The sequence below is a fragment of the Lemur catta genome, chromosome 17 (assembly GCF_020740605.2).
Source record: "Lemur catta isolate mLemCat1 chromosome 17, mLemCat1.pri, whole genome shotgun sequence".
Classification (NCBI taxonomy): Eukaryota; Metazoa; Chordata; class Mammalia; order Primates; family Lemuridae; genus Lemur; species Lemur catta.
In genome coordinates this window covers 17,645,035-17,658,321 of record NC_059144.1, presented here as the reverse complement: position 1 = coordinate 17,658,321, position 13,287 = coordinate 17,645,035, and the positions used below count along the sequence as shown (strand labels likewise).

Below are 13,287 nucleotides of genomic sequence, written 5' to 3'. Positions count from 1 at the left end.
CTGAATCCCAGCCTTGAACTATTTTGAATGTGAAATCTTCCGAGAAGAAATCTCTTCCTCCAGCCCCATCCAAGTCTGCCTGGTTCCTTCCTCAGACACAGATCTACAGACCAGACTTTCCAGAGAACTCATCCTCTTATCCTGGCAGATGTAAGGGTGTCAGGACCCGTAGGGAACATTTAGCAGAGGAATGGAATAAGCACAATTACCAGCTTTTAGCACCATTTGAACTGGCTTCAGGATGGGGGAAAGCCAATTTTGAGGAAATCTGTACCCTTAAACCCCAAAGCATGGCCACTGAATCCTCGTTGAACTCTGTTTCCCTAGAGTAGAAACGGAGCTTTCTTCTTTGGAGCCCTAAGAGTGGGTTAACCTCAGACAGAGATTCTACCAACCATAGATGGCTGTGATGTCCCTGGGAGCTCACCTGGGAAGGGATCAGATAGAAGCCAGGGGAGTGCTTTACTGACTCCCAATGACATATTTTAAACAGAAGAATGGTATAATTAGACTGGTAATCTAGAAAAGATTACTCTGAAGTACAAAGTGAAACAAAAATCAAACCAAACAGAGATGGCTCTGGAAGTGATGTGAAGAATGGGCTGAGGAAGGACAAGTATGGATGGAAAGTTGTTGCAGCAACCCACATATGGGGAGGGTGTGGATGGGGTGATCCAAGGCAATGTAGGTAAGGCTGGAGAAAAATGGGTGAATTAAAGAAATGGTACTCTATTTTTTTTAAGAAGGAGTGATCTTTCTAGAAAGTAACACTAATGATAAAATTGTTTCATTTACAGTTCTTCCACAGCTGTCCTTTGACTTCCTAGGCAAAGCACAGTTCTCAGCATGGCTCTTGCTCATCCATGTACACCGTAAGTTCCGGCCATCCCGAAATGTTTTCAGGGCCCTGGAAGCACTAGGGGAGCTCAGGCCCTCAAATGTTGGCGCAAAAATTTCCCTTGGGTCTGGAATGTCTTAGTCATCAATTTTTGTCTTGTGGCTTCTGCCCCCACCACTAAAATAATATCACTAAGTTCATCAATGACCTCTCTGTTGCTAAATCTAAAACAGAGTTTTGAGTCCTTATCTCATTTGATCTTAGCTGAACTCAGCATTTAGCCACTTCCTTCTTCTTGAAATGTGTATATTATTCATTTCGTAGTGCATACTCAGCCCTGTTCTGAGTGCCAGGGATAGAGTGGTGGCAAATTAGACATTATTCTTGCCCTGAAGTAAGACGTGATGGGATCCAAGCAAGGATGGAAGTAAGGAACAGTAGCAATTGAAAGAGATGAATAAAAAATAAAAAACATAGTTTGTTATTGCTTATCATGGTCTTGGAGGTTCTAGAAAGTGTCAAAGAAGAAAATGAAATAGCTAACATAAATATGGGAAACAAAAAGCTAAACCTATTCCTTTTTTTCCTAGTTATTGTTTAACAAGAAAATGCCAGAGGTTCCAATAAGAGTATATGAATAAGATAATTTGATAAGGTGTCTTGTTACAAGATAAATATAGAAAAAAATTCTATAGCTTTTCTTTATTCTACCAATAAATACCTAAAAGTGAGATGGGATAATATTCTATTTATAATAGCTTCAGAAACCACAGAATATTTAAGAATAAATTTAACAAGAAAGGCTAGGAAAAACCACATAAAATTATAAAGTGTATTGAAAGACATAAAAGAATTTAACCAATAAAAAGTTTGCCATGTTCTTGGATGGGAAAGCTTAACTCAAAAATTACAATTTTCTCAAAATCTATATATCTATTATAATTCCATTTAGAATCCCATAGGTTTTTGTTTTAATTGGATAAAGTGATCTTGTTATATGAAAGAATAAATGCCTGAAAACTATGAAAGGAAGAGATAGGAGTCTTAAATTACCAAATATTGAATGATAGTCTGAGAAAAGCAAATTGAGGTAACAACACTTTACATCCACCAGACTGCTAAAAAATAAAAATGAGATATTGCTGGCGGGGATGTGGAAAATGGCTCTCATACATTTCTGAGGGAAATCAAAGTGTTTCAAGCGGCCGGAGGCGGTGACTCATGCCTGTAATCCTAGCACTCTGGAAGGCCGAGGCGGGAGGATCGCTCGAGGTCAGGAGTTCAAGAACAGCCTGAGCAAGAGCGAGACCCTGTTTCTACTAAAAATAGAAAGAAATGAGCTGGACAGCTAAAAATATATATAGAAAAAAATTAGCCGGGCATGGTGGCACATGCCTGTAGTCCCACCTACTTGGGAGGCTGAGGCAGGAGCATTGCTTGAGCCCAGGAGTTTGAGGTTGCAGTGAGCTTGACGCCACGGAACTCTAGCCTGGGCAACAGAGTGAGACTCTGTCTCAAAAAACAAACAAACAAACAAACAAACAAACAAACAAATAAAAACAAAGTGTTTCAAGCTTTCTGGAAAGCAATTTAATAACACCTATTAAAATTTAAAATACATATGCCCGGCTGTGTGCAGTGGCTCACACCTGTAATCCTAGCAGTTTGGGAGGCTGAGGCAGGAGGATCGCTTGAAGTCAGGAGTTTGAGACTAGCTTAAGCAACACAGCAAGATCCCTGTCTCTACAAAAAATAGAAAACATTAGTTGGGTGTGGTGGTAGTTCTAGCTACTCAGGAGACTGAGGCAGGAGGATCGCTTGAGCCCAGGAGTTTGAGGTTTCAGTGAACTATGATGACACCACTCTACTCCAGCCCAGGCAACAGAGCGAGACCCTGTCTCAAAAAAATAATAAAATAAAATAAATAATGAAACAAAATACATGCACCCTGTACCAAGCTAGCCTACTCCAAGAATTCTATGTCTTAGAAACAACAGCACCTATTTGAAAGTTTGCTTACTAATTGTGAGGGGAAAAAACCAAAACAACTGGAAACAAAGCATATGCCCACCAATAGGAAGATGGGGGAATACATTTTGATACTTATTTAAGGCCATCAAAAAACATGAATTATTATAGAGCTACGCAAATTGACATGGGTAATATTTCAGACTGTATTGACTGAGGAAAACAAGATGAAAGTTTGGTTTTTTCTCCCACAATGACAAAAAATATATAAAAACTTGTGTGTTTGTGTTTTTATATAGGTCTGAATATAAATATATACATATATATGCATGGGAGAAAATATGAAAGGTTGTTTTAATAGGATTAGATTCACCTGTGAGTGAAGAAAACCTAAAGTAACAGTGGTTTAAATAAGATAAAAAGCTCGTTTCTCTCTCATGTTAAGTAAGCTCCATGTTAATTTGGAGCTGATGTGATTTTCTTTCATGAAAATCTCTGGAACTGAGGCTCCTCTGGCTTTCTGCTCTGCAGTTACTAGAATGTGAACTTCATCCTCAAAGTCCAGCCTGCACATCTCCATTTTTGGACTTCATGTTCCAAACAGCAGGATAGACAAAGGGAAAAGGATGCATGTATGTTGTCTCTTAAGAAAGATTTCTGGATGCTGCAACAAAATGCTTTCACTGGTCAGAACTCAGTCACATGAACACGTCTAGCTGCAAGGGAGAATGGGAAATGTAGTCTTTATTCTGTGTGGCTATGAAGCCATTCAAAAATTTCTTGACTCTTCATGCATGCATTCTTCCAGACAACTTTAGAATCAATCTTTCAAGTTCCAAAGGTAATCCTATAGGGAGTTTGACTGAAGTTGTATTAAATCCATAAAATGATTCAGGAAAACGAACAGCTTTATACTATGCAACATTGTACACATCTCCAACTTTTTTCTCTCCTTTGGAGTATTTCATAGTTTTCTTCATATAAGTTGTCTATATTTCTGGTAGTTTTCTATATACAGGTATTTTACAGTTATTAAATTGCAATTATTGCAGTTATTGCAATTATGAATGGAATCTCCTTTTTTCATTACATTTACCAACTGGCTATTGCTGGAATATAAGAAAGTCATAGATTTGCATTTCTTGCATTGAACCACTGTATTGACTTCTCATTAATTTCAATAATATTTTCCATTGGTTTTTGTGGATTTTCTAGGAAGAAAAAATATAGTCTGGAAATAAAGATTATTTGCTGTTTCTTTTAATATCTATCCCCTTCATTTGTTTTTCTTACCTAATGGCATTGTTTTGAGACTCCAAAAACATTTTGATTAATGGCAATAATAGTTGAGGATCCCATTTAATAGAAACACCTCCAGTGTTTAATGTTTTACCATTAAGTTTGCTGCTTGTGGCTTCTGATAAAAAAATGTCCTTAGCCCTTCTTTTCTTACTAATGTGTTTATCACCATTGTTGTTGTCATTGTCACTATTATCACCATCTAAAATGGAAGTTATACTTTAATTAATGCATTTGGGCATATATTGAGATGATATGTGTTTTTTTCCTTTCACCATCTGAGTATTACAGAATGCTTAGTTCAACATAAATTTCTTTTTTTCTTAATTTTTAAATTTTTTTTTTTATTTTTAAAGATGGGGGTCTTGCTCTTGCTCAGACTGGTCTCGAACTCCTGAGCTCAAGCAATCCTCCCGTTTTGGCCTCCCAGAGTGCTAGGATTACAGGCATGAGCCACTGAGCCAGGCCCCACCATAAATTTCTTAATGTTGAACCAGTCATTCTTCGTAGAATAAGGACTACTTGGTCATGGTGCACAATTCTTTTAATACACTGTTGGATTGGGCTTTCTAATATTTTATTTAAGACTTTCATATTTATAAGTGCTTAGATTTTCGTATTATAAAATGCATTGCATTTTGTATTATAAATTGCATCTTTTGTGTCAGTTTGAATATCTGGTTTAAATAACATAGAAATGGTATTTTTAATAAGATTTCCTAGAACCCACTCACAAAATCATCTGGGGCAGAGTTGCTTGGGGGCATAGAATATTTACAACTTTTTTCATTTTATCAATGATTTCAGTATATATATTTTTTAGAATCAACTTTAAGAGCTTCTATTTTCAAGGAATACCATTCATGTCAGGTAAATTTTCAGGTGTATTAACGTAACTTTTAACACAGAATTCTTTAATAACTTTTAATTCTTCCTTATATGTGGAGGTAAAACCCTATTTCTTACACCTGACATTGTGTTACTTGTGATTTATCTGTCTCTTTTCTTTTTTGCTCATGCTTGATAGTAGTTTTACCTTTTTCTCTCTCTCTTTTTAGTCTTTTTAAAGAACCAAATTTTTGTTTTATTCATCAAGTTTGCTTATTTTGCTAATTTATTAATTTCAGCTTTTATCTTTAATAACTCCTGTCTTTTAAAATATCTATGTTCCACCCTCATCCTTGTTGATAGCTTTGCTAGAATTCTAGTTAAAAAATTATTTTTCCACAAAGAAATAAAAAGTCATTGTTCTATTATAATAAACATGAGATAAAATTGTTCATATTAGCAATGTGTTAAATACCCAGAGCTGTCAAGTGTGCAAGTAAAAGCCACTTTCGGACACCACTGCTGGGAATGCATATGGGTACAACTATCTGGCAGGCAATTTGACAATATGTATGGAAACCTTAAATAAGTATATATTTGAATAAATAATTCTACTTCGAGCAATTTATGCTTAGAAAAATTAACTAGATCAGTAAGCAAAGATGTACTTAAAAGGGTATTCTTCCAAGTGTTATTTCTAGTGGTTAAAATTAGGAGATTGATTGAATAAATGATGGTGTAGCTATTCAATAAAATACTACACATCTCCCACAGGTGTTCTGGGATTCTGCACTTTGAACTGCTCACAATTTGCTAAACGTACCTTACATCCTTGTATCTCTCTATCTTTCCTGATGTGGTTCCTCTCTATGGAACACTGACTCCTCTCACTTTTCTCTAAAACAGCATCCCTTGGTTCTTCAAGATCTGGCTCGCGGTAGATCAGATTATTACTCAGGAAATATTCACTGCTTCTCACTATCATTTCCATGGGAGGAATATACTTCCTTGTACCTTGATTTTGAGCTTCACCCTGTGACCTACTTTGGTCAATGGGATGTTAGTACACGTGATGTGATCCGAGGCTTGAAATGTGCTTGCATGTTGGGCTTGCTGTCTTGCATACCTGTTTTTTACCATGATAACTAGGTAGCCACAGGTCCAAGGAGGCCCCCAGTACATGGAACAGACTTGAATCAAATTTACGGCCTGGAGCCAAGCCCTTCTAAGCCCAACCAAGATCAGAATCAATGCAGAACAAACCTCCAGTCCTGACTGAGAAATTTACAAATATGTATTGTTGTTTGACGGTGAGATTATTTCAGTGTTTGTTATGCAGCAGTAGCTGACAGATACACAGCTAATAAAGTTTCTTGCCCTTGATCATTATGTGTTGGACTTCTCTGGGTTATCCCTCCAAATCCCACCACCCCTATAGTACAACTTGCAGAAAAGCATTTATTATACTGTATTATGATTATCTGATTGACATGCCTGTAGCCTACATTAGATTGTGAGCTTCTAAGTGTACCTAAGTGTTCTGGGAGACCTTTAGTCAAATTCCTCTCTGTGGACCTAAAACATCCCTTGATACTTGCTTTATAGCTAGAAGTTGCGATTATTGAGCAAGTCACACCGAGATATGTGAGTACATATTACAAGTGAAAAATATATTGCTTGGTGTTTGCATGTTGCTGTTGGATAATAGAGAGGGACCAGCCCATTGAACTTACCTCAAATGAGGTAAAAAAACATGTGTGGGCACCATGGCCCATGAATTCTGCCTTGGGGGGAGGAAATAAAATGAGGCTAAACACCTCTCTCCATTGAAGCAGTGACTAAAAATTATAGGACATCTGAAGCTGTTTAGATGTTTGAAAAAAGTAGAAGTTTCAACTAACAGAGACTAAGGACAGTGTGGGTGAGAGTTGAGTGTTGTTTAGTACTATCTGGGTAGAGAATAAATAAATGGGTGGTAGAAGGATCTTTGGTCACATTCTGTCTTATGATATTCAAAAGTTTCCTTTTTTTTTTGAGACTGAGTCTTGCTCTTTCACCCTGGCCAGAGTACAGTGGTGTCATCATAGCTCACTGTAACCAAAATTGAGTCTACTAAACAAGGGAGTCACCCTTGATTTTGGCAAGGCTCTAAGTCACCGGGGTCTAGTCTAGGGTCATTACTAGCACTTGGCACATGCTTGATATAGATAAGTGTTGATGAACAAATCAATACGTGAATATTTTAGTGTGCAGAAAGGGGATTAGGCAAGTACTCTGCAGAGATATTCCAGAATATGACTGTCTTCAGGGCCCCTGGATAAACACATGTAACCCTATTTTTAAATCTGAGATTGGTATGAACTTAAAGAAGTCCAGTGACACATATGACATTGCTGTAAAAATTTTCCAAATATACCACAAGCCTTAACAATGTCTGTACCCTTTGACCTAAAAACAGCATCCAGGGATTCCTTCAACAGCCTGAAAGAATTAATCAGATGTAGATAAAGATCTAAAATAATGTTTATTACATGGTTATTTATAAGAGCAAAAAAAAAAAAAGGACTTGTTAGCACAAACTGCATTGTAATATGCTGGTTTCCGTGGGCACTGTCAAATTTGCTGTGTCATCATCTGTCTTCAGAGACATAGGCCAAGGTAATTCAAAGGGGCCAGGACTGGGAGAAGGGACAGAGGGAGGGATAGAGAGAAGTGGTGTGAGTGGAAGGAGGGGAGAGAGGAGAAAAGAGGCAGGAATGGAGTCGGGGAGAGACAGAGAAAGAACCAGAAGCAGGGATGGAGACAAGGAGTCTGTTGAGTAGTGTGTGGTGAATCATCGTTTGTGGAATGAAGACTTGCAAGGGAGAAAGTCAGAAACAGGAGTGGACGCAGAGGCAGGGCCCCAGCTCCCTGTTCACATCAGACCCCACTGGCCCAGGTAGGCAGGGGAGAGGGGAGGGAGTCCCAGGGCTGCCCTGGCTCTGTCATGGGCTGGAGGGAGCAGGGAGGGGGCCAGGTCATAGGTGGGGAGGATGCCATGTTCTAAGTCCCTCGTGGTGGGTATGGAACACACTGCCTTAGCTTGTCCTTTCAAATTGTGCCCCCACCTTCCATGAACTCCTGCGTTTGCTGCAGGAGTCCTTCTACAGATAATCACCGGAAAATGCTGTTTTGGGGTTGTAGATGCCTTTGGATATTGTCTTGGGATGATTTTAGCGCTTATCCTTCAATAATTATTTCATGTATCATTTCATGCATAATCCACATCCCAGGGGAGGTATTTTATCCCTTTCAACCCCTCAGTGGAGTGGCGTGTGTGTGTGGAGGGGCATATGTGTGTGGGTGTGAGTGCGGTGTGCTTGAGGCGGATAATGCTGTCCTTCATCTTCTCTAGCTCAGAGTTCCCGCTTGCACGGACCGAGTTCAGTTCGAGGACTGCTTTGCCTTCTGTTCTGCATTGCAGCATCCCAGGCTTCCTTTTCACTGACATCCTTGCCCCAAACCTCACACCCCACGCAGCCTGCGAGCAGCAGCCTCGCTGAAGACTCTCACACTGCCACCCTCTCAGCCCTTCCCCACCCCAGCCCCCAGCACCCTCCTCTTCTTACCACTTCAGGTTCCCTGCAGAAGCCCCATTCTCTCCTTTAATTTGAAGAAACAATTTCAGTCTCCATCCTTTCCTCATCTTAGGGTCTACCGTGTTATACCCGCAGTGTCCTTAATGCGCCCAATGAACAAAGGGCTCCCCGCTTTTTCAGTATTTTAGTGGCAAAGAACCCGCAAGGACTCTGACATAAGAGGCTGTCTTAGGTTGAATTTCCAGACACAGACTCTGAGAAGAGGATCTGTGTAAAAATTATTTAAGAAGTGTCCCCAGAAAAAACTGGTTGGGGGCAGGTGGGTGGAGAAGTGGGGCCCAGAGAGGAAGAAGGCAAAGCAAGAGTGACAGTGGGCAGAGTCCCAGGAGGGTGGCTCTGCCTCCAGTCCTCAGGGGAACTCTGGGGACACCTGCAAACTGCCCCCCCATAGGGAGCAGGAGAGCTGGGGGATTACACCCTCAAGTTTGTTGTCATTTGTTAATAAGGTCTGCCCCTAGGGAGGGTAAAATTCCCAGGCTCTCTACCAAGAGATGCAGGTGCAGGGCGATGGGAGTGAAAGCACATGGGGAGTTGGTGGGCAGGACAACCGGCCCAGGGATCTGAGGGGCTGTGGGCGAAGCACCCGCAGTGTCTGCTGTAGGGCTTTCCTTCTGCCCTCCCTCCCCCAACGCTGAGAGTGCAAAGGGAGCTGCGTGGAGGACAATTTCCTCACTGACGCGAGTCCCACTGCTCTGTGGAAAGCACAGGCAGCTATCACTGAGGATGAGCGTCGGCCTGCTTACTCAGGAGGGGAAGAGTTGGTCTTCCAGGCCCTTCTCCCATTTTCTGACTCCGCTCAGGTGTGACTTCACGTCTCAGGAAGACTGCAGCGTGCAGGTTGCTCACCATCAGAAGAGGGTGAGTGTTCACACCGAGCGCAGGGATCTGCCCCTCAGAAACCTCACGTGGACCTGCTCAGCTCCCCTTCTAGTCGGGGCTTCTCTGGCTACATCCGAGACAGCCCCCCAACCCCAGGTCACAGAGCCCTGGCCACACGGGGTGACAGCAGCGTCCACTGTCAGAACCTGCCCTGTCTGCCCTTGGATTGCTGGATGCAAGGGGTAGGGTTATAATCCTGTTTGAGACACAGCTTTCCTGTTTGTGGCTCTCCACCCCACTCTGGATGCAAAGTAGCAGGTGTAGTCATTAACCAAGTCCTGGCCTTTTGGGGGGGCCCTCTGACTGGGGGTGAGAAATCTGCTCTTTCCTCCCTTCGGGAACTCAACTTCGGGTGCTGGAGGCATGCCCACCTTGACTCCTCGAGTCTGAGCAGAGGCTGCTAGTGGGAACTCTGCCACCCTGGGCTACTCCTCAACAGCACCCAAGACTGCCTCCCTCTCTTCCTTCCCCAGAATTAGCTCCAGTTAACGGGGAGAACGGTGTGGGGGGATTCACTCAGATCTTGGCAGTCAATGCTTTCCCAGTAGACTTTTGCTTGCTCTGACTGAGGCTGATTCTTTCCCCAGTTCAACAGCACCTTCCTCAGCTGCTCTTTGCAAAAGTCTCCCTGATCTGAACACAGAGAATTCGGAACAGAATGCTGACAATGCTACGCAGTCATCCAGCCATAAGGAGGCCTCCGTAAACCAGAGGCTGCCGCAGACATCCGAGCAAGTCCCTGCAGACTTCCTGCAGCTTCTGCTGCTTCTCCCCTCAGGTACTTGTCCAGCTTCCAACATCTCTGCGTCATGGGTAGCGACATTGAAAGCATGTGCATTTCTTTCTCTTCCCCAAAGCCTCAAAATGACAGTGGAGAAGTTACAACAAAATAAAGCATAAATGCACAAGGACAAAGAGAGTTGGAGAGGATATAGGAACAGATGATGATGTCAAGAAAATTTTGGAAGCTGGTCAATGATGTCAGTGACAATTGACTAAGAGCAGAGAAAGTCGAAATTTAAACCTAAAAAGGGGAGTGGTGCCTAGTGAAAAGAACTCCTTGCTCCAAGTAGATTCTTTGCTGCAAGACCCAATTGGAATACCCCTGCGGATGGAGATGAGGGATGAGCCTGAAAATAGGAGACACATCTTGGCTGTGTGTTTGAGGGGCAGAGGCACTCCCAGATCTCCACCCCCATCCTACACAGCCAGACGACTACCCTCCCCCACGGTGGAAGATGATAGGATGTTCAAATGAAGACTCTGGATTCAGTGGCATCACGCACAGTTGAGAACAGGGAACTATACTGAAAATGGGCATTAAGTGGAAATCTACCTGTGGATGGCAAAGCCCCCAACTCACTTTCCCTGCTCAGCAGCCAGAATGATAGCAAGTAAGTTTATACCCTCGAGGAAGAATGGAAGAGTCCTCTCTGGGGATACTGAGTAGACCAAGAGAAAAGACCTACTAACACTTGATGTTTCCCCAGTGAAACAGCTGGGCCCACCTGACCTCCCTACTGGGCAGCCCACTGGCAGATGAACTTCACCCATGCACACAGAACTCTAAATCACCATTTTGGTACCTTCATGTTTATGTCTAAGCAGACAGCTTAGCACCACTTGACATCAGATGGGAACTTCTAACATGAAAGATGGAGACATATATCAACCAACCACCCAACCGGCCATAAAAGGTGTGAATAGAGGTTGCAGAAAGCAAAAGAATATCCTAAACCTTGTAAGTCTTGTATCTATGAAAACTATGAGAACAGAACAGTAAGCTACAAAAAGGAATATCCACAGAATAAAAGCTCTTTGAAATTCAAAATATGATAGAAGAAATTAAATTCAACAGATGAATTAGAGTATAATTTGAGGAATTCTCTGAGATAGTAGAAGAAAAATACAATGAAACAGAAAACAGGAGAGAAGAGGTATGAAAATTCAAGGCTTAGCCCCGAAGATCCAATAACTGATTAATGTAAGTTTCAGAGAGTAGGGAGAATATGAGGGAAAGAGGGAGTCAAGCCCAGTTTCACTCCCCCACTGCAAGACCCCGTTGTTGTTGTCCCCATTCAAAAACATAATGATAATAAAATAAAAAAATAAAAAAAAGAAAATGGGGGAAAGGACCACACTAGCAGACATGATAGAACTAATGCCTGTTGTGAGAATAGATAAAATAAATTGTGGTATCTTCACAAAACAGAATGCTACACTGCAATGAAAAGGTAATGAACTATAGCTTTGTGCATAGAGGACTCTTAGAACAATGCTAAATGAAAGGCAAGCCACAGAAGAGTGCCATCTCTGTGTGATGCCATTCTATGATGTTCAAAGGCAAGCAAAAGATCTGCTGGGCTAAGCAAGGCATGGTCTACGGACACATAACATATTTAGTGAAACAATAAAGAAAAGCAAGTGAATTAGCAAAAAGTCATGAGAGTGATTATGTGGCTGGGGCGGGGGGTGGGGGGATGAGGCATGGCAGGAAGGGGGAAGACAGGAAATGAGATCAGAAAAGAACACACAGGATGGTTCAAGGTATTTGTAATAGTTCACTTCCTAAATTGGGTGGTGGGTTCACAGATGTTTGTTTTACTACTATGTTTCATAACTTATATTATTCATATTGTATGTTACATTTCTCGCGCTCTCTCTCTCTCTCTCTCTCACACACACACACACACACACACACAGAAATACAAGAAATGCAAGAAAAGTGTTCCAGATTAAGAGGGGCAATGCAAGAGGGAAAAAGAAATCTACATCAAAGCATATCTTTATGAAATTTCAGAGCATCAGAGATAGAGACTATCATAACAGCAGGAAAAACAGCTCACATACAAAAAACTGAGAATCAGAAGTGTGTGTTCTCATTGGCCAGACTGGAAGTGGGATACAATAGCCCTTCTAAAGTTCTAAAGAAACAAGATTCCTACCTAGAATTCTAGACCCACCAAGTAGCAAATGAGAGAGCAGAATTAAGATATACTCAGAAGAGTTAGACCTCAAAATTTCATTTTCCATGCACCCCTTCTCAAAATGAGAGAATGTGCTCCACCAAAAACAGCCAGTAAATCAAGAAAGAGGAAACCATGGAAACCAGGACACAGATATTCCAATACAGGAAAGAGACAAAAGGAATACAAACAATGTTAGTCAAGGGAAGTTCCCCCCAAACTGCTGGAAGCAGGCACAGAGCAAAACAAATCCAGGTTGGTACAAAACAACGAAAGAACTCCAGGGGAGATTTCTCCATGAAGACCATGCAACTGGTCAGTTGCCTAATATTTTAAGTGTATTGAAAAGAGATTTACAGTTCTGTGTAACAGTTTCAGGAAACTAAACCCAAATAAAGAGAGAAAAAGAAAAAGAAAAAAGAGACCATTTATGAACTCCTGGGAAACCCAAAAGTTATAAAGTTGTAAGGAAAGGATATGTAAATATAACGTAATATGTGACTCATTAATATATAATATTTACATAATCCTGACAAGGCTGAATATTGACTGAAACAGAAATTATAATATAACTATATGGGAGAATGAAGGCAAGTGGAAGTGTGTTTCTAGGTAAGAGTGTGAGGAATTTGAAAGAATTAAATCTGTACCTTCTGTAGTTGTAAGTAAATAATGAACTTCTAAAACAAAAAGAAACAACCAAACTAGAAGTACAGGGAGCACTTCCTTACTCAGTTTGTGAGACTGTAGAACTCTGAACCAAGGCAGTTTCCCTTATTAGTGATGATTTATATTAGTACATTGTTTTTTAAGTGAGACCAACTTTACATTACTGAAATAAGACCAACTTGGTTGTGCTGTATTTGCTAAC

The 13,287-nt window shown here is 41.1% G+C and overlaps 1 long non-coding RNA gene across 8 annotated transcripts in view; it reads right to left on the bottom strand.

Annotated features, from left to right (window-relative positions):
• Nucleotides 1–13,287, bottom strand: part of LOC123622327 — a 28,864-nt gene that overhangs the window by 10,950 nt on the left and 4,627 nt on the right. The window lies entirely within an intron of this gene.